The 26086-nt window shown below is 38.9% G+C and overlaps 1 long non-coding RNA gene across 2 annotated transcripts in view; it reads right to left on the bottom strand.

Moving 5' to 3' along the window:
* The window catches only part of LOC117998894, a 161127-nt gene that overhangs the window by 133786 nt on the left and 1255 nt on the right, over positions 1–26086 (bottom strand). The gene's annotated exons all lie outside the window — the stretch shown is intronic.

The raw sequence follows: 26086 nt of genomic DNA, 5'->3' as shown, positions 1-26086 counted from the left end.
TTTGCAAGGTTATACAGCAAAGAGTGGGTATAATATTATCTTTAATATAAGTTGTAAAACTCTAAATAGATGGAAGTTAGATTTTTTTCAGAGGGTAAAAAGTAGGAAACACTTCCAAAATTAAAAGTCTAATACATTCATTCCTATCTCTCTATTACTGGAGATGTGTGAAATTACCTCCAGTATTTGAGGTGATGGGTACAGGGAAAAAAATAAATTGACGGAACCTTCCCTGACTCCCATATTTAAATTAGCCATACTCCTTTTATGTCAACATTTGTTGAGTGTTCAAATGTATCTTATGTAATCCTCATAACAAACTGAAAGATATTAATTTCCATTTTACTGACAAAAAATCCAATGCTTAGAAAGATAAAATAACTTGCCAGCATCCCACAGGGAACAGTTAAAGCAAATTCACAATTCTGTTAAAACGACTGCCTCTTCCCTTACATCGTGATACAGTCACATTTTCAAGAATTTTTAATTGCAAAAAGAAAAAAAAAAAAGCTATTTGTGTTGTCCACACTAGTCACTAATTACACTTACCTCTTTCAGTAGTTTCAAGGAAGAATTCTGATTACACCAGAGAACCTTTTTACATAAAGTTGAATAAAATATAATGGGGAAGAATCTCCCCCTCAGGAATTCTGCTGATTACAGGCTAGTTTAGCAAAGCGAAGTCTGGTTGTGTTTAGGAGAAAAAATATATTGAGGACAGGCTGACAAGTTTGGTCAGCCAGAAAACCCTAATAGGGACACTCATTATCACACCATAACTAGAGAGCTGGTGTTGAAAACTGGCTTAGTCTGCATAGCATCCTCATTAATAAATAAATAAATAAATAAATAAATAAATAAATAAATAAATAAGGCATCAGTCAACCCATGGAGATGGACTACTATTCAAATGTAGAGTATTTACTCATCTTAAATCTATAAGAACATGGGTTTTTTTTGTTTTTTTGTTTTTTAAAGATTTTATTTATTTATTTGAGAGAGAGAGAGAAAGAGAGAGAAAGCACATGAGAGGGGGGAGGGTCAGAGGGAGAAGCAGACTCCCCACCGAGCAGGGAGCCCAATGTGGGACTCGATCCCGGGACTCCAGGATCATGACCTGAGCCGAAGGCAGTGGCTTAACCAACTGAGCCACCCAGGCGCCCTTTTTTTTTTTTTTTTTTAAGATTTTATTTATTTATTTGAGAGAGAGAGAATGAGAGAGAGAAAACACATGAGAGGGGGGAGGGCCAGAGGGAGAAGCAGACTCCCCGCCGAGCAGGGAGCCCAATGAAGAACATGTTTTATAAACACAAAAAAGTTCAGGGCGCCTGGGTGGCTCAGTTGGTTAAGCGACTGCCTTCGGCTCAGGTCATGATCCTGGAGTCCCTGGATCGAGTCCCACATCGGGCTCCCTGCTCGGCGGGGAGCCTGCTTCTGCCTCTGACCCTCCCCCGTCTCATGTGCTCTCTCTCTCTCATTCTCTCTGTCTCAAATAAATAAAATCTTAAAAAAAAAACAAAAAAGTTCAATCAGGGGTGATAAGAAAACCATATATCAATCTCCATAAAAATTTATGGAATTCATATAAAAAATCTACAGAGCCCTAATGCAGATCAGATGAACCCCAGGATTTTATGAGACACAGTTTAAATACCTAAATCAATTAAAAATTATTTACTAGTATTCTTTTGCATGGCTGTCCTATCTATTATTTAAAACAATCCCCTGTATGTGGGGCATTTGGTTAGTTCTATTTTTCTCTATTGAAAATAACACTGTAATTAATACCCTCGTACAGGGGCACCTGGGTGGCTCAATCGATTAAGCATCTGCCTTTGGCTCATGTCCTGATCCTGGGGTCCTGAGATCTAGCCCCCCCATTGGGCTCCCTGCTCAGCAGGGGGTCTGTTCCTCCCTCTCCCTCTGCTACTCACCCCCACTCCTGCTCCCGCTCACTTTCTCTCTCAAATAAATAAAATCTTAAAAAAATACCCTTGTACATATATTTTGGCACTTAGAATAAATTCCTAGAAATGCTGGGTCAAACCATAGACACATTTTTGAACCTTTTGGTAGATAATGCCAAAATGCCCTCCACATATTTAAATACTGGGTTGAGATTTCTAACTCAATGAAAGGAAGGAAAGGAAGAGAGATTAGCTTCAGAATCCTGGATTTTAGCCCTAGGCTCACCATTTGTTAGCTATGTGATCTTGGGCAGGTTACTTAACCCTTCAGTTTCTCTGTTTTCTTACCTATAAATTGGGTATAATCAGTACTTACCTCATAAAGTTGCTGTTAAGAATTAAATGAATAAATGTTTGTAAAGCTCTTAAAACAGAGCCTAGCTTATAGAAGCCTTACATAAATGTTCACTAATTCCTGGTTCTTAGACTTTGGGACTTCAAAAACCAATTAAAAAAAAAAAAAGAATTTAAGGAAATCAATATGAGTTTGACCTTTTTTTCCCAAAATAAAAACATTTTTTAAAAACCCGGCATAGGGGCACCTGGGTGGCTCTGTTGTTAAGCATCTGCCTTCAGCTCAGGTCATGATCCCAGGGTCCTGGGATCGAGCCCCGTGTCGGGCTCCCTGCTCAGCAGGGAGCCTGCTTCTCCCTCTCCCACTCCCCCTCCTTGTGTTCCCTCTCTCGCTTTGTCTCTCTTTGTCAAATGAATAGATAAAATCTTTAAAAAAAAAAAAAAAAAGGTATATAAGCAACATTTCATAGAAAAAATATTTTAATAACATAAAAATTTAAGAACACAATGTCAAAATGTGACTTTTACCATTATATTTAGCTTTAGGAGAGATTTTTTACATTACACTTATTTTTCTCATTTTTCTATGGAGCAGTGAACATGCTATTTTTTCACTGTGTTTGAGAACCATGGACAGTCATATTTTCTAAAACTCTTGCATTTCTGTTTTTCACTTATTAATACTCAAAGGTTTTTAATTTTTAGAAAATATAGAATTTGGACAGTAGTTTTTGTGAACTATGTGAACAAAAGATAATAGGATCATAAGGTCAGCTTACTGGTTTTGCAAGATGCAAATAACAGAGGAAAAAGAAACATTCTCTTATATGGCTCTGAAAGAAAATAAAAGTGAAGCTTTTGGCCAAGAAACTTGACATCCTACTTTTATTCTGATAGAGGAGTCCCTATAAAGCTGTTGAAGTGGAAATGAAATTCCTGAGTCCCTAAGGGCCAAATCATTTGTGGACAGCCAGAATCTGAATTAACTCCCAGAAAGATCTGTAAAGGAACACAGAAATGCTTAGGGAAACCATGTGAACTGCACTAATGGTGAAGAACTGATCAATCTGCAATGGTCTCCATCTTAGAAATAATTTGTTTGGGATGAATAATGAATGCTATTGCATTATTTGTTGACTGGTTTCCTAAGTCATTCATTACTTGTCAGGCACATATTTAACAAATATCTAATTACAATAACTAGCATTTGGTGAGAATTCACTAGGTGCCTTGCACTGTGCATTGCATTACCTCATTTCATAATGACAGCCATTCTTTAAGGGAGTATTGCTCTAAATTCCTATTTAAAGGTGATAAACAGACCTAGAGAAGTTAAATCAAAGGTTGCTCTAAGCTTCCACACAGGTGGAACCAGAACACAAACCCAGTCCAGCTGATTCCAGAGGTCTTGCTCTTTTTTTTTTTTTTTAAAATATTCCATTTATTTGTTTGAGAGAAAGACAGAGAGAACACAAGCAGGGGGAGGGGCAGAGGGAGAGAGACAAGCAGACTCCCCACTGAGTGTGGAGCCCAAAGATGAGGATGACCTGGGGCCTGATGTGGGGCCCAATCCCAGGATCCTGAGATCATGACCTGAGCCAAAGTCAGATGCTTAACTGACTGAGCCACCCAGGTGCCCCCAGAGGTCTTACTCTTAACCAGGGCTTAACCACTACCATTCCAGACCTATTTTATCATTCTTAAATGTTAAGAAGAAAATATAATGTTTCCACTTAACAAGAATAGAAAACATTAGCAAGTATACTGGAAGAGACCTAAACTAAAAGGAATCTTCCATCCCAGGCTAGGCTCCCTACTTACTCTATTGCCCTTAGTAGATTCCAGCTTTGGCTTTCTCATCTCTTTTTTCTTTGAAATGAGTGATGTCTAAAGTTCTGTCAACCAAGGAATTCTTAGGGGTAAAAGATTCAATTGATTTCTTTTTTCCCTAAGTTGAAAGTTGGCCTTGAGTTAACAATTTAGGCGGGGCATAGGGTGGGAAAGAAAGACCACACTAGGAATCTTAAATATTATTTTAGAAGATAATTTAGTATTTATTTATTTATTTTTAAGGATTTATTTATTTGAGAGAGAGAGAGAGAAAGAGAGTGAGCGCGTGCACGAGCAGGGAGAGGGGCAGGGGGAGAGGGAGAGAGAGAATCCCACAGAGACTCCCCGCTGAGTGTGGAGCCTGATGCAGGGCTCAATCCCAGGACCCTGAGATCATGACCTGAGCCAAAATCAAGAGCTGAACGTTTAACTAACTGAGCCACCCAGGTGTCCCAGATTATTTAGTATTTGGTATTATTTAGAAGACCATTTCTTTTATTAGTTATATATCTAGTAAGGCCATAACAATTACAGGCACACATGAAGAAGAAATTTGTCTATGAATTATGGTACTATCAAGGACTGTGAAGGCTCTGAGATTATATCTTACTTGCAAATTAACAGTAAGCCTGCCAGTTTTATGCATGCTGGTAAAAGGCATGAGATACAAAGGATTTTATTACTCACATCAACGCCAGTAGCCAGAGTATCAGCACTTTCTTGCACTGGTTCCCAGAGTCTCAATCCCAACAAAGTGACGTGAAAGGAGCCAGATAACATCTGCACATGCACTGGTGTGCATTTCAGGAGAGGGACGCTGAATCTTTTATAATAGGCAGCAAATAAACCTGTTCCTTTGCTCCAGGAGATAGTACCTCTATTTTCCAAGACCATTCACTACCCAAACATCCTTGAAAGGATAGTCTAGAATGAATATAGTCAGTGCCTCTGCTCACAAGACAGGCAGAAATGTGAGAGACCCATGAAAATTGTCTCACAACACTGACCATTCTGCTTATTAGAAGAACATGTTTGAAGACTGTATCTTGCTTAGATCCAAAGACTTTTATAAGTCTTGGATCTTGGCAAGAAATTATTCCAGGATCTTGGACTATTCCTTTTTAAAAAAGTCAGTTGTGTCACTATGCTTGTTGTATTTTCTACAGATCCTAATGAGTCAGCACAGAGTTTAATAATAAAATTTTCACACAATGTAAAATGCAGTGTGGAAACTGACCTAGAGCATCCCAAAGTTAAAATGTTCTAAATATACAATGCAAGCATTTACACTAAGACTGCTAAATACAATATTCTAGAGCCAAATGATCTCAATAAACAGCTATGAGGCTTTTTAAAAAGGTCTGAATCTTAAAGTCTAGATTGGATGATACTGAGTCCCCATTTCCTCAATATCTCTTGTGAGAGATAAATTGAAAGGAGGAGATTTCTGTCTTAGGACCAGTTTTCTTATAAGAATCCAAAATTTTGAGATACTATTCTTTCCCTCTAATCTATCAATACTGTCCTCACTCATAAAACTGCACTAGTTCCTTCTTCCCAATGGCTCATAGGATTCTGAGTCTCACAGAACCACCTTTTGATAATTAAAAGCTAATATAATGAGATTCAGAGATCTGTGTTCAAAAAATATCTTTTAAGCATTTTTTTTTTTGTCTGCTGTGATGATGCTAGGTAGCAGGCCCCAAGTTACAAAAATTAAACTTAAAAGCAAATCACTCCGTTCCCCATATCCACGAGTTGATAGTTGAACTCCACAAAAACCCTTTTCATTACCTTTCCCTTAGTCCCTTGAATATTACTCTATGTCTTACAGTTCCCCATTTACTCCCACAAGCCAGTTTCTACACACCATTCATAAAATGAAACAGTAGCAAAGATTTGCTACTTCAAAATAAGGACATACTGCCTTTTCCCCAAATTTATTTCACCCAGGTATAAACACCCAAACACTGACAAAAAAGGTGTGGAAAATGTGGTGTGATTGAGAACTGCATCTCCTATATTGTTTTTTTAAATAATATTTGTGTGGCAGAATACTATATAATCTGTGTTTCTGTGGCTTTGGAAACACAGTGCTAGGAAATGTGAAATACAACTTTGTCTCCTAATTTCAATAAGGCTTGCTCTGGCAAATGGCTAGAAATAAACTCAAAATGTGATTGAAAGTCAATTTTCGCTGTTTTAAAAAATGTTAACAGTCAATCACATCAGAGGTTGGTTTCAAAAGAAATGTCGTTTTCCTTCTTTGAATGGCGCACACACACACACACACACACACACTACATACCCTTAGAGAATACTTAACAAGAGCTAAGCTCTAAAATTAAAGAATCTGTAGAAAATGCAGTGATGCACCTGAAAATTATTTTCATTCTCTCCTTTGTGTGAAATTCAATTACACAGAAAGCAAACAAATGGAGCAAACAATGAAAATGGCACATGGGATTTTTTTTTTCAATTACTATAAACTGCACTCTCTAAAAGAGAAAGACTATTTATGCAGCAATTGCATCTAATGACAGGCATTGTTCTCCTGTCAGGCTATTTCTGGTTTTTGGAGCCTCTTAACACTAAATCCAGTGTTAACTCCTTTTTAACAAGAAACTATCTCTTCCCGTAAATGCAAACTTAATAATATTGCTCTTATCTTGATCCTTCTGTGGGAAAAAAAACAAAACAAAACCCCACACACAAAAAAAACTTTAAAGCTTTGACAATACTATGAAAGACAAAATATGGTATTTACATCTTTCTAGAAATATTTCAGTGAGCCTACTGTGACCATTCTAGGGCAACAAGAATAAAAAGTAGGGAATTTCATTGCTTTAACTCAGTTCTAATGTATTGCTTTAGAATTTAAAACAAAACAACAACAACAAAAAAAACCCAAGCTACTCTAATATATAAATGCAGCCCTTATAAAAATACCAAAACATACATTTACCAGATTAATCTTCTAGAAAGTTAAAGTACTAAAATTCTTCTTTGAATTCCCTTAAACAGCAATCTCTTCTTATATTTTGTAGATAACTCAAGAACAATTAAAATTTTGCTTTAAAGACAACAAAAACCTAATTTAACACATTTCTTGATCATGTCTAGGAGAATGATACCAAGAGAGATTGTCTTAATTTAAAAATATTTTTATTAATATCAGTATTAATAAATATATATTTCTCTCTATATAACTACATTGTGTGACAGAATATATATTTTTATTAATATTAATATATATTTAATTCTCTCTCTAAATCATCATGTGAAAGGATTTCAATCTCAAATTGAACTGGAGAATATGAAATGAGGAATCTCATGCACATGCCCTCAGAAGAACAGAACTTAAGAACTGAAACACTGATTTCCCATAAATGCCTGATTTACAGAAGATGAGGCTTATCTCCTCACCAATGAACATCCAACAGGAATCTCTCCCATCCTCCAGCCAATGAACTTACTGCTTGGACTCCGGCTGAACATCCCCCTCTTTGTATTCCTTATTCCTAAGTCGGCCCTAAACCCTCAACAGACTTGCCTGTAGCTTGCTACAGCATCCATTTCCCAAATTGTAATTCCTCTACTATTCCCAAATCAGCTCATTTTCTGGTAATTTGAGCTTGTCTCAGTTTACCTCTTTATTTAGGTTGACATGTGTCACATATATGTCACTTTCCAAACCTACATCATCTGGGTTTGAACTGATAAGGCACATAAGATGTAAATGATTTACTACAGATGCCCTGCTCCTCCCACGTAGACTTAATTGCTTTAATGGGGAGCAATCCCTTGAACCAAAAGAAATTTAAGTTATCAGTGACAAGCTGGTGGTGACATTTCAAGCTCTTCTACCACATTCAAAACAGACTCCACCACCCACCTTCTCTCATGCCTCAAAACAGTAAGACCTACTGGTGAAAGCTTTGGAGTTCTACCTATATACATACCTGAGGTGCTGGGATAACCAGGTGACAGACCTCACCACCTGCCCTTCCTCTTTCTGGAGACAGTGTAATATGGTGGAAAGAGCATTGGGCTTTGGAGTTGGACAAACCTGGAATCTAATCCAGTTGCTAATATGGAGTCTTTGGCTAGCTGCTTTATAGCTCTCTGAGTTTCAGGTGTCCTCATCTGTAAAATGGGGAAAATAAAACCAGTCTTTACGGTGGTGTATGTAGAGCTGCAGACATGACAGTGACAGGCAGGCATGAGGGAACCCTCCTGGTGGGGGAAGTGGGACAGGTTCCAATGTTTGAAGGAGTTACAGTATCTGTGAGCTCTCTGAAAACTTTGTCTTAGACCAGTCCTGAACATCACTATCAAGGATGAGAACTGTGTTGTTCATGCATTCATTTATTCATAGCATACATGGTCACGGAGCTTCTTATCTAGGCTAGCAAGGAAGACAGACTCATGCATAACTAACTGTAAGACACAGGTCTATCACATAGGTAAGCTGAAGGAAAGGTTGGAAATGACAGTTGGCAAGGTCCCCCAAAAAAGAAGGACCTTTCAGGTCAAGTCACATATGGTCAGAGAGGATTTAGTAGGACATTACAGGGGAGTTTCAGGGCCACCTATGAGTGGTTCATACCCTCCTCTCTAGGACTATGTAGTGGGGAGCAACTGCATCCCCCTCTGGAGACCTGCAGGGTGGTCTCTCCATCATCACTGTGGCAGGGACTCGTAAGGGGAGAGGTTTAGGAAGTGGATGCATTCAGGCCACAAGGGGTTCCAGGCTTCCTTCTAAACCAGCCAGACCTTCACAAAGTGAATGGCCTTCAACACCACCAACTCTAGAGAGTGGTTTAGTTAGAAAGGAGAACCTGTGAGGGAGTAGAGAAGGTTTCCGCTAATATATCCTTCCAGATGGGATGAGGGAATCAGATTCATTGTATATTTGACAGTACGAATAACCAGTCTGAAAGTTTCAAATATAAATTAGAGTAGATTGATGAATAATAAAGGGATGGCTGCTTCTGTTCAATTCTATACATTCCTGATTGCATTGATGATGATGATGATGATGATGATAAAAATAATAACAGCAGCTACCATATCCTTGGTATTTCTTTTTTTTTTTTTTAAGATTTTATTTATTTATTTGAGAGAGCAAGCTAGAGAGAGCACAAGCAGGGGGAGGGGCAAAGGGAGAGAGAAGCAGACTCCCCACTGAGCAGGGAGCCTGAGGCAGGGCTCCATCCCAGGACCCTAGGATCATGACCTGAGCCTAAGGCAGAGCTTAAACTGACTGAGCCATGCAGGCGCCCCTATCCTGGGTATTTCCTATGTATCAGGCAAAAATTTGAGACAGACAATTATTATCCCCACTTACAAATGAGCAAACTGAAAAACTGAGAGATTAAGTAACTAGCTGAAGGCTACACAGATAGTAAGTGGTGGAGTTGGGTTTCAGACCCAAAACTGCTTACAACTCCAGAATCTGCATTCTACCCCATTGCCCTACATGCTTACTCAATCTCTAAATGGCTCTGTGGACATTCCCAAAACAAGAACTTATCAAAGTGCTATTTATTTATTAATCTCCATTATCATAAAAATTCTTACTAACATTAGTATAACAATGATAAATTTCTCTGTCTTAAGAGTTTTAGGTCCTCGGATCTAGTCCCATGTTAGGCTCTCTGCTCAGCGGGAAGCCTGCTTCTCCCTCTCCCTCTGCCTGCCACTCCGCCTGCTTGTGCTCGCTCTCTCTCTGTCAAATAAATAAATAAAATCTTTAAAAAAAAAAAAGGAGTTTTAGGTCCCAAGGAGACCTTTGGGGTAAATTCAACCAACTCCTTCAATTCTACAAATAAAGAACTGAGCTATCCCAAGTTCAACTGAGCTACAACTAAAACACCAATGGCTCCCTTAAAAATGTTAGAAAAAATGAACCTCTTGTATATACCTATTGATGATGATGATAATCAGAGTTTGAAATAAAATTGTGATATACTAACAAGATGGTATCAAACAACCTTGGGACTTGACACAAAAGGTTGGAATGTTTTCAAACCTCACTTACTAACTCTGTTGCTTGATAACTTCACAAAAAGCAAGTGGCTTCCTAAACACTGGCTATTTAGCTCTCCCTTAATCATTCCTAAAATAGGGGCGTCTGGGTGGCTCAGTCAGTTAAGCATCTGCCTTCAGTTCAGGCCATAATCCCAGGGTCCTGGGATTGCACCCTGCATCGAGCCCCGCATCCGGCTCCCTGCTCAGGGGGGAGCCTACTTCTCCCTCTCCGGCTCCCCCTGCTTGTGCTCTCTCTCTCTCTGTCAAATAAATAAATAAATAATTTTTTAAAGACTTTATTTATTTGACAGAGACAGAGGGCTCAAGCAGGGCGAGCGGCATGCAGAGTGAGAGGTAGCAGCAGGCACCCCGCTGAGCAGGGAGCCCGACATGGGACCCGATCCCAGGACCCTGGGATCATGACCTGAGCCAAAGGCAGAGGCTTAACTGACTGAGTCACCCAGGTGCCCCTAAATAAATAAAATCTTTAAAAAAAAATCATTCCTGGGACGCCTGGGTGGCTCAGTCGTTAGGTGTCTGCCTTCGGCTCAGGTCATGATCCCAGGGTCTGGGAATCGAGTCCCGCATCGGGCTCCTTGCTCAGTGAGGAGCCTGCTTCTCCCTCTCCCTCTGCTGCTCCCCCTGCTTGTGCTCTCTCTGACAAATAAATAAATAAAAACCGTTAAATAAATAAATAAACAAACAAACAAACAAACAAATAAATAAATAAAAATAAATCATTCCTAAAATATCTAAGGTATGTCCTGGCTTAAATGTACCCATAGTGGATTAATTTTTATTTAAAAACCTGGTCATGCAAAACTGAATTTAATTTTTTTCTCAAGCAGAGAAAACCTTTCTAAAAGTAACTGAAAACGAAAACACTGCCTGAAAAGCAAAAACTAGGCAAAATCAAGTATAGAATAAGGTTAATGTCAATCACTATGAAGTTAGGCCATTGACTAAAAGTAACAGAGACAGAAAATTTGGCTTGTGGTTTTTTTCGTTGATTTATTTTTATCCTTCCATCTTCAGTAGGATTATTTTTCCCATAGCCAGCTATTGATCATTTGGAAAATTAATTTTTTATAAAAAGACCATTTGTTTCCACTGTAAAATGACAAAATGAAAATGAAATCTTCCTCAAAAGTCTTCAGCCTCATTAATAATAAAAGAAATACAGATTAAAATGAAACACCAGGTTTATGCTATGGAACTGACTAAGATCAAAGATGTTCCCCCGATTCTCAATGTTGGTGAGGGTATTGGAAAACAAGTTTACATGATGTTTTGACAATTCTAAGAAATAAACTAAGGCAATCTCTTTGGAGATCATTTGACAATATCCCTTTAAATATGCATTTTTTTTTAAGGCACATTTATTTGAAACAGCAGCTCCACTTCTAGGAAGGTAACCTCACATTGCCTCATATGCAAAGATTTGCCTATAATGACATTGATAACAGGGACAGCAAGGAAGGAAAGAAGGAAGAGGGGAAGGGAGGAAATTAAAGAAATCAAAATGTCCACCTATAAGAACTGGCCAAATAAATAAACATGGTACACTGCATTCATAAAAAGCAGTATTATTTTTCCATTAAAGTGATGTTGTGGATAAATACCATTGAGATGGAAATCATTCACATATGTTACTAAATTTAAAAAAAAAACACAAAACTCTTTGTACTTGTATGTTTCCATTTATATGAAGTTCAAGAACAGGCAAAACCAATCTGTAGCAATAGACATCAGAACAGAGGCTGGCTGGGAGGGTAGAGAACAGCTGAAGAGAGTAGACACTGATTTGAAAAGAGGTAAGGGAACTTTCTAGAGTGATGGAAATGTTCTAATCTTGGAATATGTCTTGAGGGGGAGGAGAGGGACAGAGTAGGTATACATTTGCCAATTCATCTAAATGTACATTTAACATCTATACACTCCATTCAATGTAAATTATACATCAATTTAAATAAGGAACAAAACCCCTAAATGTATAATATAATTCATCATTAACAAAAATAATGTTTGTATATGTACCTGCAGAAAAGGATTTGGAGATAACTTTATTTTTTTACTTTCTTTTTTTAAAACTTGTCAGTGAGGGGCACCTGGGTGGCTCAGTCGTTAAGCGCCTGCCTTTGGCTCAGGACCTGATCCCAGGGTCCTGGGATCGAGCCCCACATCGGGCTCCCTGCTCTGCAGGAAGTCTGCTTCTCCCTCTCCCACTCCCTCTGCTTCTGTTCCCTCTCTCACTGTGTCTCTCTCTCTGTCAAATAAATAAATAAATAAATTTAAAAAAAAAAACAACTTGTCAATGAGCACTATAATAATTAAAATAAATACAAATATACAAGCATGTCCAAATGTGTCTCAATGAACCTCTCCTGCCCTTAATCTGGATATTGCTTCCCCCTCTCAAAAAGTAGTATATGAATTACCCAAAGCATAATGGAGCCATGCCAGGGTTCAGAGTTCTCTACGTTTCCATGGAGGGATACCACTGGAGTCCCAACCTTTGTGGAGGTCCTTCATAATATGTGTTCACTGATCATTTGCCTCATTTTCTCAGACAACTTCAAATGCCAAAGTTATACCAAGACCTTAGTCATTTTGAGGCATACTCTAAGTATTTTTTTATTTGTAGAACCCAAATTCCTCTCAGGTCCAGAGAATAAAGCTTCAAATTACAGAAGGCAATGCAAATGCTGTGTGGCCTGAGAAATAGCTGTTCCTTTGCACATGTCCTGCCAAGCTTCTAAGAATGGTTTTGCCATTATTTCCAACCCCATAAGCAGCCAAGCCTGAGCCCCACCCCCTCCAGTAGGCCTATTACAGATAAGTCAGTCAGTGTTCATGGGACAGGAAAGCCTTCTGTGCCAGGTGTGCTCACGGCCAAGGCTGGGTGTTTGACACCTCTTGCTGGTAGCAGCTCATGTTCACATGCAGCCTCCAAATCTCCGCATGGGCTGCTGGGTCATTAACCATGCAGGCACAATTACCTACTAACAATAACAGTGCAAACAACCATAGGGCAGTTAGCTGATGGGTGGAAAAGAGAGGATATAGTCACAAAAAGATGAAACATAATTACATTCCTCTTCCTTAAAACCCCTGCAGGATGGATACAAACTGAGAATTGAAGTAGGTGGGAACAAATGAGAACAGAAACTTTTCCTTGGGATACAGCCAAAAAAGCTTGTAAACTAATGCTAAGAATAGCTCAACAACCCAACAACCTGGCTTGGTTCTAGACCAGGGGTGAAGCCAAATAATACCCAGAGCATCCACATCTCTAGCCCACTGAACAGCTTGCCAAAAATGCCCCACAGGACCAATCAGACTTACCTGGTCTCAAACTGAACATCCTTTCATTGCTCCCACCTTGCTACTCCTTTTGCAAAGCCCCCATCTCAGTGAATCACACTCCAATCTACCCCTTTACCAGAACAAGAACTTAGAAGACATTTAAGCCTCCTCTTTCATTTTCCACATACAATCAGTTATCAGGCCCTGTAGATTCTACCTTCTAAGTATTTTTCTGACTGGTCTTTCCCTCTAGTTCATGCCAACTGTCACAAAACGTAGTCTCCACTTTACTGCCTGAATAACCTTCCTAAAGTGCAAATCTGATCATGTCATTGACTTATTCTAGTCTTTCCTGACTCTCCATTGCCTACCTAGAGGTTTCTTGAGACAATCTGAGGTGCCTTCACTACTAGATATTTAAATATGTGAAATCATGGGGTTTAATACAGCAAAGAAGGAGGCAGTATGGACCTGGAAAAGACCTGTCCCACTTAAAGGCATTCAAACCTGAAACTATTTTAAAACATCTGTGCCAGCTAGTAAAACCCTTTTTGAGGTCACTTTGACACTCCTGGTCCACACAGTAGAGTCTGAACTCCCTAGCCTGAACCTAAGTCTGTGATATAGCTGATGACTGCTTCTTTGGACTCATCTTCAACTATTCTCAGCAAGTAGCTTTCGTTTTCCTGAAGATTCTTTTTCACACAGCAGTGCCTTTGAACTTGACCGTCCCATAACCTGGGCCCCTCTTCTTTCTCTACCTTGCCTGATACTCTCATTTCAATACCTCTGGTACTGCCAGCCTTCCTGGAGTCCTGGGGAGAGCTGTACTCTGGACATACATCTCTTATAGTTCTTTCTCAGCTTGCAAATATTTATTTTTCTCCCCTACTAGTTAGTACTTAGGGGACTTGTCTTATAATTGCACAAATCATATGTTACAAAAGAAACAGTAAAGGCAAGAGACAACTTTCTTCCCCAACATCGTAAATAAGATTGAGAAAAATATCGTTTGCATCACAGACTACATTTTTTGAAAAAATTTTGGGTGTCCCTGGGGAGCTAATGGAGATTTTAGGGGGCCTCCAAATATGCTATGCTATGCTATGTCCTTATGCAGTCTCTGCTCACTAAACCTTTATTGCATATGACACTGCAACAATCTTATGCCAGAAAAGCTCCTTTAGGTCTTGATCAATTCCACAAAATGTTAATGGGGGTAATATTAATCATTACCATGAATTTTCAGTGTTCAAAAGAAAGAAAGAAAGACACTGTTACATGCTCCAGCGTCTTTTAAAAAGTCACTCTAAGAAATAAAAGGGAACTCAACTCCACTCCCACAACTGGGTCACAAGATCCATTAGCTGAAGTAGAGTGCTCAGTTACATGAAATAGTTTTATTTCTCAGAACTTGTCCAAAGGGATCTCCCCTGCCTGCAGACGTAAGGAAAAAAAGAATCTTTCCTATACCTTTAAGTTTGACCTGCCCCATTTTTCCCTCTGTCCCTTGATTTAAGCCACTGGGGAGGTATGGAAATAAAATGGGAAGTTCGAAAGGGAAGAGATTGTGAAGGATGAAGGGGAGGGCTGTAGTGGGGGCTTACAACGTATCTATGTCCGTTGTGACCAAGGTTAAATGAAGTCAACCACAAAACTCCAATAACCTCATTACTTCCTACTTTGCATACTAACAGGCTGACCTCTAGGTTTGACTTAAAATTGAGTGGTCTGGATTTTATATACCAGTTCCTCCCAGAATATTACATATATTTTTATCATTATTGTTGGGGTTATAAGTGTTTTTATTCTTATTAACCAATGTGAAAGCAATTTACTTAGTATTGGGCTGAAAAAAAAACCAAATAGACTCCATCCTAATACAAAAATGAACATGCTCATGATAGAAAATTGAAAAAATACAGCTAAGTGTAAAGAAAACAAAAAACACCTATACTCAAAGATCTTTATATAACTGGGACTCTATTATATTTACTTTTAACACCTAAAAAACTAACTTTGTAACAAGTTCTTGCCTTGTTTTTAGAAAATAGTTAAGCATTGTTTTTTATAGCTACACAGTACTCTTGGAAGTGGATACATCGTAATATATATAACCATTTCTCTATTACTAGGCGTTTAGCTTCTATAAAACATACTTTGGGTTAAGAATATGGATTTAGGGCGCCTGGGTGGCTCAGATGGTTAAGCGTCTGCCTTCAGCTCAGGTCATGATCCCAGGGTCCTGGGATCGAGTCCCACATCGGGCTCCCTGCTCCTTGGGAGCCTGCTTCTCCCTCTGCCTCTCTCTCTCTCTCTCTCTGTCTCTCATGAATAAATAAATAAAATCTTAAAAAAAAAAAAAAAAAAGAATATGGATTTAAACCTTTTAATAGCTCTCAATACCATCAATGAGTAAATGAAAACTTTCCAAACAAGGTGTAGGCAGCAGCAGGGGAACAGTTGAGGAAGCATTTTAGTCACTGGTTTCCTTTAGCCAAGAAAAACAGGTACAGTATCACTGAATTATAAATAAAAGCAGGAACTACTCTGAAATTTCCTCAAGAATAATGTATTTCATAAAATTCTGTTGAATTGAAGGTGTGATCAGTTCTAGAAAGGCTTTGGAGGAAAGAGGGGAGTGTTGAAAAAGGAGCACAAATACATGAGACGTAGTATAAAAACATAAAGTTGGGAAAAAGAAACCAGAAGTTCTTAACAGGACAGCAGACTTTTGCACCCATTAGGGCCTTTGGTGGGGACCAGACACTGATAAGCTTGTCATAAGTCCTTAAATCTTGAAGAAACTCTTTTTTTTTTTTTCTAAGATTTATTTATTTATTTGAGAGAGAGACAGAGTGGGCACACGCGAAGGGAGGGGTAGAGGGAGAGAATCTCGAGCAGACTCCCCACTGAGCGTGGAGTCCAACATGGGCTCCATCTCACAACCTGGACATCATGACCTGAGCCAAAACCAAGAGTCAGACATTTAACTGACTGAGCCACCTGGGCACCCCTTGGAGGAACACTTTCTTAAACAAAAACTTTAATAGCCATTTGTTAACAGTGAGCCCCTACCTACCCTATGTGTCTTTTCACCAAATCATTCATCTTTTCCCATGCCCTTTCGACTTTACCAGAAACAGAGCAGGTAGCCAGAGGTTCTTTCACAGATTCGACATGGCTAGAATCACCACTGTGGAATGCTTTTCAAGAGACGTAGAAATTAGAGTCTTCCTAAAACCCAGTGTCCTTGGACCTCTGTGTCAATCTGGGGAAAATAAAATGCTATGTACCATTACACTTTCATTCGATTTTCACTTAAATCCATTTTTTCTTACAAAGCTATCTTAAAATTTTGAAACCACTCTACATGCTTTGCCCAAAGTGTTTCCAATTATTTCTTGTAACAGTTTGTCTTCACAAAACTCTGAGAGATGGGTAGGGCAGGTATTATTAACTCTATTTTGAAGATAGAGGTATTATTAACTCTATTTTGAAGAAAACAGATAAAGAAAGTAAAGACGCTGTCACCAGAACCCAGGTGTTTTGTCTTTGGGCCCAGGGTGCCTTCTCCTACAGACTATACGGTCACAGTGGCTTTGGCAGATGGCATTGTTGGAGAATCTATGGAGACATGACTTGTGCTTCTGTGATCAAATATCTCAAAGAATCCCTGTCCTTGTATTTCCTGAGTATTTCCCTGAAGCATATATAGATGTATTCTGTCTTAAAGCATCACCAAGTTTCTTCAAATGTGGATTTTAAAAATTTCTTATCTAATTAACCTACATAGAAGAAGGAACCAAATGGTAGCGTTCATTTCTCCAAATAGTTAAAAGGGATAAAGATGAATCTTTACAAACAGTAACGTATCTGAAAAACTATGTTGAGATTTAAAAGGCAAATAAAACTAGGAAATGCAAGTGTGTCTCTTAAAAGCAGAAAAATCTACACTAAATGTGCTTTAAATTAAATAAGTGAATATTTATCTTAACATCACCAAGCTCTGTTTAAAAAGGTAGAACAGTTCTTTCTTTTTCTTTTTTTCCCTTCCCTTCCCTTCCTTTCCCTGCCTTTCCTTCCTTTCCTTCTTTTTCTTTCTTGTTTCTCTCTCTCTTTCTCTCACACTCTTTCTTTTCTTTTTTAAATGACTAGATATATAAAGGCTCAGCCTGGAAAATTCACCAATAGAAAATGCATCTATATGTACATGTATGGCTACTTGCCTTTTTAAATAATGTTACTTTTCTATAAAGCTGGAATATAAAAGTCTTGGAGAACTACAACTGAAATAGAACACATCTATATATATATATTAATATATATACCTATATATATTATTTTCTTTTTAAAAATGAAAGGAAAGGTAATGTTGAAAGCTATTTTCATTAGGGATGAGGGGGTCTGTGTGTGTGCATGAATGTATACACATGAGTATTTTTGTTGTTGGAAAGCAGTTTCCAAGAGCCCTCAACTAGTCTGAATGTGGTTACAATTTAGCACTTGACCACATTGAGTTTAACTCTTTATTCTAGACTGGACTTGTATTGTTTCATGTTTCCTGAAAAGACTGATATCTTGAGGTTAAGAACTCTGTCTTCTATTTCTTTTGTATCCTCCACAGTGCCTGCCACAATGTTTATATTGAGTTTAAAGATGGGGTGCCTGGCTGGCTGAGATGGTGGAGCATGCCACTCAGTCTTGGGGTTATGAGTTTGGGCCCCATGTTGGGTGTGGAGATTGCTTAAAAATAAAATCTTTTAAAAAAGAAAGAAAGGAGGGGCGCCTGGGTGGCTCAGTCGTTAAGCGTCTGCCTTCGGCTCAGGTCATGATCCCAGGGTCCTGGGATCAAGCCCCGCATTGGGCTCCCTGCTCAGCGGGAAGCCTGCTTCTCCCTCTCCCACTCCCCCTGCTTGTGTTCCCTCTCTTGCTGTCTCTCTCTCTGTCAAATAAATAAAATCTTAAAAAAAAAAAAAAAGAAAGAAAGAAAGGAAGGAAGAAAGGAAGAAAGAAAGAGAAAGAAACTTCACCCAATGTTCCATGAGAACCAATCCTACTAACCATCCAATCTTTGAAATAAATTGTTCTCAATCTCTAAATGTGAAACTAAATGTTAATATTATTATTTTGTGGAACATCTTGACCCTATAATAATCTGCATTTGTATTATACGGTTGCAATTATTATTATTATTATGAAAAACAATGTTTTTATGCTTGTTCTCTGGATATTTTAAGGCTTCAGACATAATTTTATAAATGTGGTGAATAGGAGTAAGTAATAGAAAGCACAAAAGTCCAGCATCTCTGAATCTCTAGTAGATTTTTGTTTTTTAAAATATTTTTTTAATTTTATTTATTTGTCAGAGAGAGAGAACACAAGCAGGGGGAGCAGCAGAGGGAGAGGGAGAAGCAGGCTCCCCGTTGAGCAAGGAGCCCAATGTGGGACTCGATCCCAGGACCCTGGGACAATAATCTGAGCCGGAGGCAGACACTTAACTGACTGAACCACTCAGGCTTCCCCTTTTTTTTTTTTTTTAATTTTTTTTAAAGATTTTATTTATTTATTTGAGAGAGAGAGAGAATGAGAAAGAGAGAGAGCATGAGAGGGGGAGGGTCAGAGGGAGAAGCAGACTCCTTGCTGAACAGGGAGTTTGATGCGGAACTCAATCCCGGGACTCCAGGATCATGACCTGAGCTGAAGGCAGTGGCTTAACCGACTGAGCCACCCAGGCGCCCCTCTAGTAGATTTTTTTTTTTAAGATTTATTTATTTAAGAGAGAGAGCATGTGTGCGTGGGGGGGAGGGGAGCCAAGAGACTCTCAAGCCAACTCCCTGCTGAGCATGCGTGGAGGGGGCATGGGGCTCTATCTCACAACCCTGAGAACATGACCTGAGCCAAAATTAAGAGTCAGATGCTTAACCAACTGAGCCACCCAGGCACCCCTCTAGTAGATTGTTTATAAGGGTGTGGAAAGACCCCTTAGAAAGGAGAATTGGAGGCATCATAGAGCTCTCTGGGAGCTTAGACACATTAACTCATACCAGAATACAGCATTGTTACTGGGAAACTTCTTGCCTCAGCCAAGTCTAAAATTAATTCCTTTTCAAGCAACAGGTATTTACTAAAACTGCTTTTGTTGTATTCTTTCTGTTCCTCTTTCCTGGTTCCAGACAGTTTCTGCCCCTACACCTGGATTCTGATTTATAAACTATGACCAGCTCATGACTATAATATCTTATTCTTGAACCCTGCACCTGGATTGTTGACAGTGTTACCTCATTCCAACTTTGCCTCTTTCTTTCTTTCTTTTTTTTTAAGATTTTATTTGACAGAGAGAGACACAGCGAGAGAGGGAACACAAGCAGGGGGAGTGGGAGAGGGAGAAGCAGGCTCCCCGCTGATCAGGGAGCCCAACACGGGGCTGGAGCCCAACGCGGGGCTGGAGCCCAACGCGGGGCTCAATCCCAGGACCCTGGGATCATGACCTGAGCCGAAGGCAGACGTTTAACAACTGAGCCACCAGGCGCCCCTGCCTCTAACTTTCTAACAACAGATCCAGACTCCTCTTGTCCTTGTCTGGTGAGTCCATTTCATGTAGGAGTTCTTAATCCTTTTGAGGAGCCCCTTGAAAATGTATGAAAGTTATGAACTTATCCACTCCAAAAAAAGAAAAAAAAATGTACATATATACACAAACACACAAAGATTTGCATTCAATTTCAAGAGGTTCACGAACCTATAGAGGCCACTTTTAAGGGGCTTCTGCTGATAGTAACCTATAGTGTAAAAAAAAACAAAACCAAAAATAACCCACAAAACAATGCAATCTATATAATCTAGGATAAATCTTTATACCCACCAATGAATAACTTCCTTTCAACTTTTAGATAGAAGGGAGAAAGATAAACTCAGCTATCCAGAACCAAATTAATAAACTGATACGGTTCTTTCTAATCCTGATTAGCTAAGTTTCTAAACAGTCACAAAAGTTTAAAGACCTCCCCTGTTTCAGTCATTACAAACAGATGTAATTCATTCTTGGTGGAGTTTGAGAAAAGCTAGTGCTTGTCTTTATCACTTCCAAGATTTTTCTTCTAAAAAATCATCAAAGTAATATATGTACATTGAAGAAATGCTGGAAAGTGAGGAAAAGCTACATAAGAGTTTTAAATCACCTCCAATCCTAGCACTAAAGATACCCAATTGTCAATATTTTAATGGACAAATTTCCAGTCTTTTTTAATTCATATTTTTTAGATTGCCAGAATACCTTTCCTTCAAATTCTCCTTCAAGTTCAAATTCTCCTTTTATATAAGAACCTGTTGTACATTCAAAGACTTAGTTCAATCTTTAGGGGTGCAAGAAACTTCTAGATTACCTAAGACATGCCCCAGGTCTATACATTTCTGTGCTCTGACTACAAATTCACCAGCCACCTTCTTCATCTATACACAGCATGGACTGTAGCTGAAGGCAAGGTATCTATCAGATTGCTCTTGTGTCTTCTGGTTATTAGCTCTGCCATCAATGCTTGTAATTGTGATGATAATTACAGTTTTGAAATTCCGCTGCTTGAGTTGAACACTTGGCTCTACCTTCTAGTTTTGTGAACTGGACAAGTTATATAACTCATCTTGCCTCAGTATTCTCATTGTAAAATGGCATGTTGGTGGAGAATAAACGAGTTAATATCTATAAAGTATGAGGACACGGGGTGTCACCAAAGAAGCACTGAGGAGATGCTATCATTATTATTCTTTATATATTGTTGTTATCCTTTCCCATGATGTTTCCTGGTTTGTCAGCTCTGCTCTCTCCCTGTTGGTCCAGCCACCTAGTCCACTGTACCCTAGCAAATTCTCCCTATTCTTAAATGATTTTGCCTCGGAGTTTTTCAAGTACATTCCTTTATTCAGTTGCTACTTTTTGAGAATGACTATGTGCAGGCCCTACAATTGGCCTTAGATATAGCAGAGGCCTCTGCCCTCAACTGTTTGGAATCTCCTGGGAGCAACAGATAAAAAAATAAAATGAAAAGAGTATTTATAATACCGAGTAATGAGTGTGACCATGGATGAAGTACAGGGGACAGAAACAGGGACTGCAACCAGACTTTGCAGGAGAAGGGAAATTATGCCTCCTAAAGGAAGGGTCTCTAAATGGAGTCCTGAAGCAGGAGTTAGGCAAAGAGGGGTGAGAGCCAGAGAGAAAGGTTATGTTTGAAAAATAAGGGATTTGACTATGAGCTCTAAGATCCCTTCCAGCTCAAAAACTATAGGACTCTGCTGTCTACCTGATATGGAAATCCACCTGACCCTTCCCACTATGTCCATCACTGGCCTAAGTCCCTGCCAAATGTGATTTTAGTTGGAGGGAGAAAAAGGGATAGTTTTGGAAAAAGCATAAGCTCCCATTAATGCTCAGTAAAGCAGCCACACTTTTTTCACTGATATATACAATTGATGTTTCTCAATATTATGTCAAATGCTATAAAAACTGTGCTTCTAAAGTCTCCTCTCCCAACCAAATCACCAGCTCTAACTCCCACCTAAAGAGAAATTCTACAGTTCTTTGTGTAGCTACTTGCTATAGACTGAATGTTTGTGTTGCTTTAAAATTCATCTGTTGATATCCAAACCCCAATGTGATGGTATTAGAAAGTGGGCCTTTAGGAGATTATTAAGTCACAAGGGCAGAGCCCGCATGAATGGGATTAGTGCCCTTACAAGAAACTACGGGGTGCTCCCTCGCCCTTTCCACCTTGTGAGGACACAAGGAACCAGAAAGCATCTATGAATGAGGAAGTGAGTTCTCAGCACATGCTGAATCTGCCAGCATCTTGATCTTGGACTTTCCAATCTCCAAAACTGTGAGAAATAAATGTCAGGTTCTGAGGACTGAGTTGATCATATTCCTCAGTTAGGGTAAATATATATAATTTTATATATATAGCCCCAAACCAAAACAAACAAAAATCAAGGACAGATTTAAAAATCATCATAAATAGCCAGAGAGAGAGAGAGAGAGAAAGAAAGAGAGAGAGGAGACAGAGGGAAACGAAGAGAAATTGATTGTATTTGCATTTTCTATACAGGAATATGATACATGATATAGTAACTATGCCAGAAGAAGAAATCAGCAACATATATCTACGGATTGCCTCATAGCCTATAACTGAGCTAAAGTATCACTGGATCACCTGGATTTCGGCCCTCCTAGGGCTTGTAGTCTAGTTCTGAGAATGAAATTCTGTTTCACCACACAAGGATGAATGCTGATAAATCAATCACTATTAAATTTTCACACAGAAATAACCATTAAATTTTTTTCAATTCATGAAATAATATTGGTCACAACTTTTTGCACAGGTGAGTAATTTTTATGTCCTATTTCTCTATTTTATATTTTATAAAAACATTGCATAACTTGCAAACTGCACTTTTGGTTATTCTAATCATTCTAGAATCTAATACTTATATCATGAGTGTGTACAGCTTCTTTCTAACAGAGATTCATTTCCATGCCCCATGAAATATAAAACATTTCTCCTCCTTTCGGTTTCCTTCCTCTCCTCCATTTTCCTAATGGCTTACAACCTCAACAACAATCAGCTCATGGCCCCTCTAGTTTCCTCCACACTCCCAACCCATCTTCCCTGCTCCAACAACCCAGATTATTTTGAAGGAAATCGCAGACATCATATCACTTCAGCTCTGAGTATTTTAGTATATATCTCTAAGCGGTAAGGAGTTCTCTTTTCAAACATCATAGCCCCTCAAAATAACAACAGTTGCTTAATATCATAAACCAGAGTTCACATCCCCTAATTGCCCTATGTCTTTTTTCTTGTTTATTTTTCATTTGTTTTAATCTATATCAAAACAAGGTCGATACATTACAATTGAGTAACATGTCTCTTATGGGCAAACATTCTTTTTTTTTGCTTTTCTCCTCAAATGAAAATAGCAGAATTGTTATGTAGCAAAAAGAAGCAATTCTGAATGAAGCAGGAGTTTAAAATGCTGTCCTGAAGAAGGTGGTGAAAATGTCTAGTCACTGTCTTTGCTGAGGAGATAAGCACTTGGCATACCTTTCCCTGAATGATAAAGAAGGAAAGTGGGAGCTGTGCTTCCCGGTAAACATTTTTATTACCCACCTAGAACTGCACGTAAACATGATGCATGTGAAACAAAGTGCTCTGCAGTTAATAGGAATTGAGGAAATAGAAAATGAGTTGAAAATCTGAAAATCATTCTTTACTTCAATGAAAGAGAAGCTTATAAACAGGCAAACCAGTCTCTTTTAAAGTCTTGCTAATGCTGCTTGCATTAATCCTTTTTAGGATTTTTAATCCTAAGGCTTAGTTTATTGCTTATTCCATTCTAATCTGTGCCTTTTGTAAAAGAAACAAAATCACTTTAGATGACATGAAATTGGGGGCGCCTGGGTGGCTCAGTCAGTTAAGCGTCTGCCTTCGGCTCAGGTCATGATCCCAGGGTCCTGGGATCGAGCCCCACATCGGGCTCCCTGCTCAGTGGGAAGCCTGCTTCTCCCTCTCCCGCTCCCCCTGCTTGTGTTCCCTCTCTCGCTGTCTCTCTGTCAAATAAATAAATAAAATCTTTAAAAAAAAAAAAAAAGTCTAGATGACATGAAATTGTAATCAAGACTTCCACTTCCATTTTGCACTAGAAGAGCTTCTCTTACCATCTTACCTTAAACAAAGCTTCTTTTTCATTTTAAAATGGAAAGAAATCCCAGTGTCAGAACATAACACATACAAAATAATTATCATGTAATAAAAGAGGCAAGACAAGCTTACAGTGATACAGTGCAGGAGTTAAGAATATTGGCTGCAAAGAGAGAAAGGCCATCCCTGTTTCTTTGCCTGTAAAATGGGGACGATAAATAGTAGCTGTCTCATAATAACTGCTGTTGGGATTATTCAAATATGATCATGACAAACACCCAGCAGTGAGTAACATTCAGTAATGACTAGCTATTATTATCATTGGAAAGACATAGGAAGGGATGATTTGTCATGATCAGTTTTACCTTGAGAGATAGAACTTACTTCACGGTAACGTTGTGAGTCAATTACAAGGGAAGGCCGCAAGCTCCCTGCACGGCACCCCTATTGCACTGCCTCCCATAAAAAGACCCCAGGAAAAGAAGCACCCTGGAGAGAGAATGTTAGTTCTCCTCTCTGATGGCTCCAAGTATTTGAAAATAGTACAGGAAATGGCTCCGCGTGTAATAAGTTCCAGGTAAGACAACACTGTGCTTAGTGCACTAAACAGATTAACCTGAAATTGGACTCTGATCCCCAAGGAAACCGGCCGGTGTAGCCCAGTCCTTACTGGCCCTGCAGAGGAAAAACAACTCATGTCTATCTCAACTGTGATCTGGCTGGATATGATCTAAGCTTTGAACGGTGCCTAAGCGCATTTCAGATGCATAATACCTGTTAGACAATACTAAGCAGGGAGCTTTGGGCTGGGGTGTGCACCCTACTACTGAGGATCTGACATAGGAAAATGAAGATCCAGCATTGTAATTCGGCCTTTCTCTAGTCTATCATTTTTAGTCAAAAATTTCCTTTTCTCTTAGGTGTTTCTCAAATAATTGCAAAAACTAACTCAATAAATAAACTAACGAAAAAGTAGGGGGTGGTTATTTATAGAATAGCATTCTTCCGTTCAAATCATTTGTTGCAAAATTCCTTTTAAAACCCTTCCCTCACAACTCACAGCCCTTTCCAAGCACCTGGCCCTCTGCGTTATTCCTCTACTCCCTGAGGAAACATAGGAGGAGGATAGATCTCCAAAGAAAATGTCCTTATTAATAATATCCTATGTTTAAATGCTTTATAGTCTTAAAGCACCCTCAGATTCACTGTGGTCTTGTGCAAGATGGTATAAATGATATTATATCTATTTGACAGGTGAGAAAAGTTACATTTAGTGATTGGTGCAGGTGAGACCTGAACTCAAGATCTTTTCAACCATATGCAACGGTCTGGAACCTGAAGCAAGCGGCCCCATGCTCATGCTCGCCAGTTTTCTGTGCCAGTTTTTCCTCCCTTCAGTGAGTCTTTTCCAGCCATCTTCCTCTTTCCTCCTCAGTTAATTCTGATTCATGCCTCACCTCATGTAATTACTAAATGGGAAAGATTTGAGTAGATCAACATCCAATCAACTAATATTCACTGAACACAAAAGAGAAGCTAGACCTTTAAAGCAGAGGGAAACTTAATGTTCTTTATCATTTAAAAAGACCATGGTGAGATTAATCATTTTATCAATTTGAACCAATTATCTTAAAATAATATTTGCATATTAGCCAAAATGGAGCCCCTAGCTACATGTGTTCGGTTCCTGTTTATAAATCGGGAAATAAACTTCAGGCAGCTTCTGTAAGAACGCTAAGGCTTGGAAAATGTCCCTGCACGGACTTGATAAGCTTTCCAATTGTGCCATGGTAAAATCTCATTTCTTAAATCACTTATTCAACGTTAACTCATTGTACAAACTTGCATCTGCCTGGCCCTGGAGATAAGAAGATGATGAAGTTAGATGCAGCGGTCATGAACCTGGAGGTCAGAATCTAGAACAGGAAGACCAGTGCCCTACTCTGGACTCTCCAAGGGACC

This window comes from Mirounga leonina, unplaced genomic scaffold (assembly GCF_011800145.1).
Source record: "Mirounga leonina isolate KUSES-001 unplaced genomic scaffold, KU_Mleo_1.0 Mir_418, whole genome shotgun sequence".
Taxonomy (NCBI): Eukaryota; Metazoa; Chordata; class Mammalia; order Carnivora; family Phocidae; genus Mirounga; species Mirounga leonina.
The sequence above is the reverse complement of the archived record's forward strand: the minus strand, read 5'-3'. Positions and strand labels throughout refer to the sequence as shown.